The sequence below is a fragment of the Schistocerca nitens genome, unplaced genomic scaffold (genome assembly GCF_023898315.1).
Source record: "Schistocerca nitens isolate TAMUIC-IGC-003100 unplaced genomic scaffold, iqSchNite1.1 HiC_scaffold_466, whole genome shotgun sequence".
NCBI classification, from domain to species: Eukaryota; Metazoa; Arthropoda; class Insecta; order Orthoptera; family Acrididae; genus Schistocerca; species Schistocerca nitens.
In genome coordinates, this window is record NW_026045999.1 from 3,665,001 (window position 1) to 3,672,730 (window position 7,730).

The window sequence follows — 7,730 nt, forward strand, 5'->3', positions numbered from 1 at the left end:
ATACTCACCAATAAAAAGAAGAAATTAACACAACTAATCAAAATATCCATACCCAATACAACAAATAAACAGAAGAAAACAGGAGAAAAAATTGAAAAATACATCCAACTGGCTGAGGAAGTCAAGGACATGTGGCATCAGGATAAAGTTGACATTATACCAATTATACTATCAACTACAGGAGTCATACCACACAATATCCACCAGAACATCAATGCAATACAGCTACATCCAAACTTATATATATAACTACAGAAATCCGTAATTATTGATAGATGTTCAATTGCCCAAATGTTCCTAAATTCAATATAACATTTACCGTGCTGTTAAAAGGAAGTCACGCTTGATCAAGGTCCGCATCACTTTCCATTTTTGACCAGACATAACGTCTGAGAAAAGAAATAACAATAATAATACAAATAGGGCCAATGGCTTTTGTAGTTTGGTCTGTTGAACCCCACCAACCAACCACAACCAAGAGTACAAACAAAAAGGCTGTGTTGATACTGAGGATAAATGTGGTATGCAATAATTATTTAACTGTAGGAATCAAAATTAATTAGAAGTACAAAGTGCCAATACATTTACCATGAATAGAATGATGCTCACTGTGTAGAAATTACAATATTTTTAAAAATGGGAGGAATTGGAAGATTTTGACCCAGTTGGTAGTCCACAACACAATAACATGAAAGTAGAAAATACAGTAAAAGGGGACAAATTGAAAAACAAGTATGCACAGCCTTTAGAAACAAGTATTCCATATTGTGAGAGGCAGTAGTGTGTATCAAAACAAGAAAAACTGCCTAGCAGACATGGGATCTAAAATATATACTGTAAGGGGGGATGGAACAGATAAAGTAAACATTTATTTAAAAAATGGTTGCCGCCATATTTATTAACGCAGTAATCTAAATTTTTGCAAGTGTAAAGCACAAAAGCTGTGTTTGGTTGTCTTGTCTCTTTTTCCACCGGGGCTGGAATTATTGTTTGGGTTGTTGTAACGTTTGTGACAGCAGGTGACTGTGTACCCATCCTAATGCCACCATTCCCCCCGTATGGGGTCTGTTTATTCTCTCTGTCTGCATCTAGGGTATATTTCATGTGCAAATCTGAGAAAATTTTGTTTTAAATTTTTGTTTTAAATTTTTGTGTAGGGAGGATCTGAGGTAGGACATCGCTAACTGCCCTGTATTTACGTAGTTGGTTTTGGGAAATTACCTAAAAACCACAACCTGGCTCACGTTCCCTCCATGAGGCTTATTCGAACTAGTGCTAGCTCGCCTTCCCAAATCCTGTATGTGGTACATGAACATGTGTGGCTATCTGGACAAGTTGCTTAATCAGAGTTACATAAATAACAAATAATGTAACGCAATAAAGGTGTGAAGCAAATGGCAGAACCTACAGCAGCAGACATAGAAGAAACTGTAATCATTCATTTTCACACATAATAAAAGAAATACTGTGTTGTTTTGCTGTTTCCAAAAATAACCTTACAGAATTATAATGGCGGTAGCTTGTTTGTCAAGAGCAAAGACATACATGATTTTAATTGGGAACTTCTGTGAAAGAAAAATAAATCACATGAGAATGGATGGTCAGGAGGCCTGTAGTACATTGCTGTAGGCAGTGTTGCAGTGACATGATGCGTAGATACCAGTTGTTGTCTTAACATTTCGTGATGGAAGAGAATTGTTAACAGTTCCTTTTATTCCATAACAAACAACAACACTCGTGATGTTCCTGGAAGGAGGGCAACGTCCTCAAGTCACAGGACAGACTCACAGTGACAGCATGCTTGCCTCAGCAATGGCGTGTTATATTTGGCAGTATGTAGAGTCAGGTGAAGCGCTGTGGTCAGCACAGTAGCACAGATGCTGATTTAGACAGCGAGTGACAGCCAGCAACAAAGATCAGACGGACTTGACACTGTTACACAGCTTGGACTGGAGTGCGCCAGAATGTGCAGAATGAGACTGTAGACTCAGTATGGATGGCAGCGATTCACAGCGATGGTGAGTGCCAACACAGACGATGGAAGACAAGTGCTGTGTTTGCCCACATGAGAAGGTAATTGACAACATTGTTTACCTGATCAGTTGAGTGCAGCTTGGTTCCGGATCACAGATCACCAGGTTAGGCGACAGTTAGTGGTCAGTGGTTTGTTAATGGGTGACCGAATGGTCAGAAGGTCCCAAGTCAGCAGCATTCAGATGCAGTACAAGTAGCAGGCCCACACTTGGGGGAAGCAGAGTCTGACAGTGGCAGCTTTCTATATATTTCGTGGCCTGGAGTGGACATCCCCTCTTAACTAACTGGTGAGTACTGATAATACCTTTCGAAATTAGGCGGTATATATGCAAGCTGATGTGCTGTGGTTTGGAAATGGTAGCACTCCTGATCTGTAATTAATAACAGGATCGAGACTGACCACAGAGCAATCATGACATCACTGCTCCATCTTGCCTGTCATGTTAGAAACTTCACGTCACTGACAGTGCTGTAATGATGTAACTTCTTTCAAAAGTCCAGGGCAGTGTCACCACCTCCCTGATTACAGCTTCTTTCCCAAGAATATTCATTCATTCTGGTTGCTGAGACTTTTTGCATCACCCCTGCTGTGACGTTGCCTGTTAAGCTGGCCACAAGCTCTGTGCATCACTCCAGGCAAGGCTGTGGTGCAAGTGCAATGTGCAATCAAGTAGCCACAAAGCTGATGATTAAAAAAGAGGAAAATATAAGATTTCTTACAACACAAAAATAACTTACTTTGATACCTAATTCCATTTACAGGAGACCTGTCTCCCATACGACAACCACTAACTTTACAACGATTTGCAACTGTGTTTGACGTAAATAAGACAACATTCTGAGATGCTTTTTGCGTAAAGTCATATTGAACAGGAGACTCAAGACGATGCCAACTGTCTTCGATATCCGTTACCTGTATAGAAATCGCAATAGAAACGTACCAAATCTACAAATGTTTCATTGTGGGGAAGTGCTAAGCAGTGTTACAATGGTTCAAATGGCTTTAAGCACTATGGGACTTAACATCAGAGATCATGAATACCCCAGACTTAGAACTACTTAAACCTTACTAACCTAAGGACATCACACACATCCATGCCCGAGGCAGAATTCGAATCTGCGATCATAGCATTCGCTCGGCCAGAGTGTTAGAGAATAGATCTAATGGAATTTCGGGTACAATAGTGCCCCCTGGTTGAAGTGGGCAGTGCAGGAGTAGACGTGAATTTCACTGAACACAGACGTTGGGATGGTAACATTGGTGTGGACTTTACAAAGAAACATTCAGCGGTGACTGTTATGCAAGAGCTTGAGGGCATGTGAACGCCCTTACTTTTGACACCTTCCGGAGTTATTGGTGATTCTTCTATGGATGCTGTTAACATTAATGTGCAAGCGATAATCGGAAATACACGGCGCTAAATCTATTGCGCTGCATTGCTACTCCTCTAGAATCTGTGAAACTTGGTTTCACGGTCGCGAGCACACCTTCAGTTGTGCACAATTTAAGGGGCTTTTGAGCGTGTGCTACTGGCGTGACATAATTGATTCATGGGCCAAATACGTACGAATTTGATAAACAACGCGCATGGTTGGTGGTGTGCACAGCTGGCCCTTCCTATTCAACTACAAGTTCACATCAGAGCCACCAGCTGGTGCCAGAATGCAGCAGACTCTCTTCGCTGTTAGCTTCTCATGAATCCCACTAGACCATTGCACACTCCTCAGATACGCCAATTCATTCACTATATAGTAAAATTAGATCGGATACCAATACATGTTATATTTACACTGACAGAGAAACATATTTTGTGGGCTTATGAATGAGATGTATTAAGCATTGGATTTTATCATTCAGTAACCCGTCTGAGGCGCTGAGAACTATTAAGTACATCATTGTCAATTGTGAGACTGCAGCATGTATTCATGCTTCAGATATATGTTGATCTTATGGTGGGTCAGGTTTATGAGAATGGTTCAAATGGCTCTGAGCACTATGGGACTTAACATCTATGGTCATCGGTCCCCTAGAACTTTGAACTACTTAAACCTAACTAACCTAAGTACATCACACAACACCCAGTCATCACGAGGCAGAGAAAATCCCTGACCCCGCCGGGAATTGATTCCGGGAACCCGGACGCGGGAAGCGAGAACGCTACCGCACGACCACGAGCTGCGGACAGGTTTATCTGTGGTGTAGGCCCACATTTTGTATATGAACATTCACAGAACGCTCTCTCACTGGTTTCTTTGATATTTAGTTAAATCTGTGACCGATGATTGTGTGCTTCTGGTCCATATGGTTCTCAGCGCCTCATCTCTATTCTGGTCAAGTGATCATGTTGGAAGGCATTACTACATGAATATAATCACGTGTTTGTCTGGAGTAGGTTGTTAAGTGTGCTAGAATCTGGTTTTTGTGTGTAGTGTCAGCATGAACTGTGTTGAATATGTTTTAAATGCTAACAGACAAGAAAATTACCAGGAAAAGTTAGCTGCAAAGGAATTAGGGCTTGACTGAGAAAGTGACTACAACCGAACAATGTGAACAAAGTGTGTAATAAGTGTAAGATTTTGTGTGGGTGTAATATAACAATGTCTGATTTTCTGCCCACAAGTGAATTCGTTTGCTAATACGTGTGTTAGAGATCTTGTACATTTGTCAGAAAAAAAGCATAAAGACTGCCATTTGCACGAAAATGCGATACGGAGTGTAACTGAAGCTTACACATTATTTCGTTCTTGCCCTAATCTGTACTTAATTATGTAAAAAAATAACAAAATCACCCAAAACAACTATTTTTTCAGCAAGTTGTGCATATTCTTATTTTTATTATTATTATTATTATCTTTACTTTCTCAGACGTTAAGTCTGGTTAAGAATGGAGTGACGCGGACCTTTATCAAGCGTCACTTCCTTTTTGCTGTACGGTACATGTTATATTGCATTTAGGAACTTTCGGGTAATTGAACATGTATCAATAATTACGGATTTCTGTAATTGTATATATATGTTTGGATGTAGCTCTATTGCATTGATGTATTGGTGGGTATTGTGTGGTATGACTCCTGTAGTTGATAGTATAATTGGTATGATGTCAACTTTATCCTGATGCCACATGTCTTTGACTTCCTCAGCCAGCTGGATGTATTTTTCAATTTTTTCTCCTGTTTTCTTTTGTATATTTGTTGTATTGGGTATGGATATTTCGATTAGTTGTGTTAATTTTTTCTTTTTATTGGTGAGTATGATGTCAGGTTTGTTATGTGGCGTTGTTTTATCTGTTATAATGGTTCTGTTCCAGTATAATTTGTATTCATCATTCTCCAGTACATTTTGTGGTGCATACTTGTATGTAGGAACGTGTTGTTTTATAAGTTTATGTTGTAAGGCAAGCTGTTGATGTATTATTTTTGCGACATTGTCATGTCTTCTGGGGTATTCTGTATTTGCTAGTATTGTACATCCACCTGTGATGTGATCTACTGTTTCTATTTGTTGTTTACAAAGTCTGCATTTATCTGTTGTGGTATTGGGATCTTTAATAATATGCTTGCTGAAATACCTGGTGTTTATTGTTTGATCCTGTATTGCAATCATGAATCCTTCTGTCTCACTGTATATATTACCTTTTCTTAGCCATGTGTTGGATGCGTCTTGATCGATGTGTGGCTGTGTTAGATGATACGGGTGCTTGCCATGAAGTGTTTTCTTTTTCCAATTTACTTTCTTCGTATCTGTTGATGTTATGTGATCTAAAGGGTTGTAGAAGTGGTTATGAAATTGCAGTGGTGTAGCCGATGTATTTATATGAGTGATTGCCTTGTGTATTTTGCTAGTTTCTGCTCGTTCTAGAAAGAATTTTCTTAAATTGTCTACCTGTCCATAATGTAGGTTTTTTATGTCGATAAATCCCCTTCCTCCTTCCTTTCTGCTTAATGTGAATCTTTCTGTTGCTGAATGTATGTGATGTATTCTATATTTGTGGCATTGTGATCGTGTAAGTGTATTGAGTGCTTCTAGGTCTGTGTTACTCCATTTCACTACTCCAAATGAGTAGGTCAATATTGGTATGGCATAAGTATTTATAGCTTTTGTCTTGTTTCTTGCTGTCAATTCTGTTTTCAGTATTTTTGTTAGTCTTTGTCTATATTTTTCTTTTAGTTCTTCTTTAATATTTGTATTATCTATTCCTATTTTTTGCCTGTATCCGAGATATTTATAGGCATCTGTTTTTTCCATCGCTTCTATGCAGTCGCTGTTATCTAATATGTAATCTTCTTGTTTAGTGTGTTTTCCCTTCACTATGCTATTTTTCTTACATTTGTCTGTTCCATTCATTGCTGAATCCTTCTGTTATCTTTAGTAATTGGTTGAGTTGTTGATTGGTTGCTGCCAGTAGTTTTAGATCATCCATGTATAGCAAATGTGTGATTTTGTGTGGGTATGTTCCAGTAATATTGTATCCATAATTTGTATTGTTTAGCATGTTGGATAGTGGGTTCAGAGCAAGGCAGAACCAGAAAGGACTTAATGAGTCTCCTTGGTATATTCCACGCTTAATCTGTATTGGCTGTGATGTGATATTATTAGAGTTTGTTTGGATATTAAGTGTGGTTTTCCAGTTTTTCATAACTATGTTTAGGAACTGTATCAATTTAGGATCTACTTTGTATATTTCCAATATCTGTAGTAACCATGAGTGGGGTACACTATCAAAAGCTTTTTGGTAATCAATGTATGCGTAGTGTAGTGACCTTTGTTTAGTTTTAGCTTGATATGTCACCTCTGCATCTATTATCAGTTGCTCTTTACATCCTCGTGCTCCTTTGCAACAGCCTTTTTGTTCTTCATTTATAATTTTGTTCTCTGTTGTATGTGTCATTAATTTCTGTGTAATGACTGAAGTTAATATTTTATAGATTGTTGGTAGGCATGTTATGGGACGATATTTAGCTGGGTTTGCTGTGTCTGCTTGATCTTTAGGTTTCAGATAGGTTATTCCATGTGTAAGTGTATCAGGGAATGTGTATGGGTCTGCAATGTAACTGTTAAATAATTTAGTTAGATGTGAATGTGTTGAGGTGAACTTCTTTAGCCAGAAATTTGCTATTTTATCATTTCCAGGGGCTTTCCAATTGTGCGTAGAATTAATTGCTCGGGTGACTTCATGTTGCAAAATTATCACTTCAGGCATTTGTGGTATCATATTGTATGAGTCTGTTTCTGCTTGTATCCACCGTGCATGCCTGTTATGTTGTACCGGGTTTGACCATATGTTGCTCCAGAAGTGTTCCATGTCTGTTATGTTTGGTGGATTGCCTATTTTCATGTGTGTGTTATCTATTGTCTGGTAAAATTTCTTTTGGTTTGTGTTGAATGTTTGGTTTTGTTTCCTTCTATTTTCACTTTTTTTTTGTATCTTCTAAGTCGTTTGGCCAATGCTTGTAACTTCTGCTTCTTTTCATCTAATTGCTCCATTGCTTCTTGTTGTGAGATTTTACCTAACCTTTTTCGTTTTTTGTCTGATATTTCATTTCTTATAAATTGTGTTAGCTGTCCGATGTCTTTTCTCAGTTTTTCTATTCTGATCTGTAGCCTGTGTTGCCATGCTGGTTTTGTGGGTTTCTTCTGTGTGTTGGTTGGTTCTGATCTCTGCCTAGTGTGTATATTTAGTGTAGTGAGTGCTCCT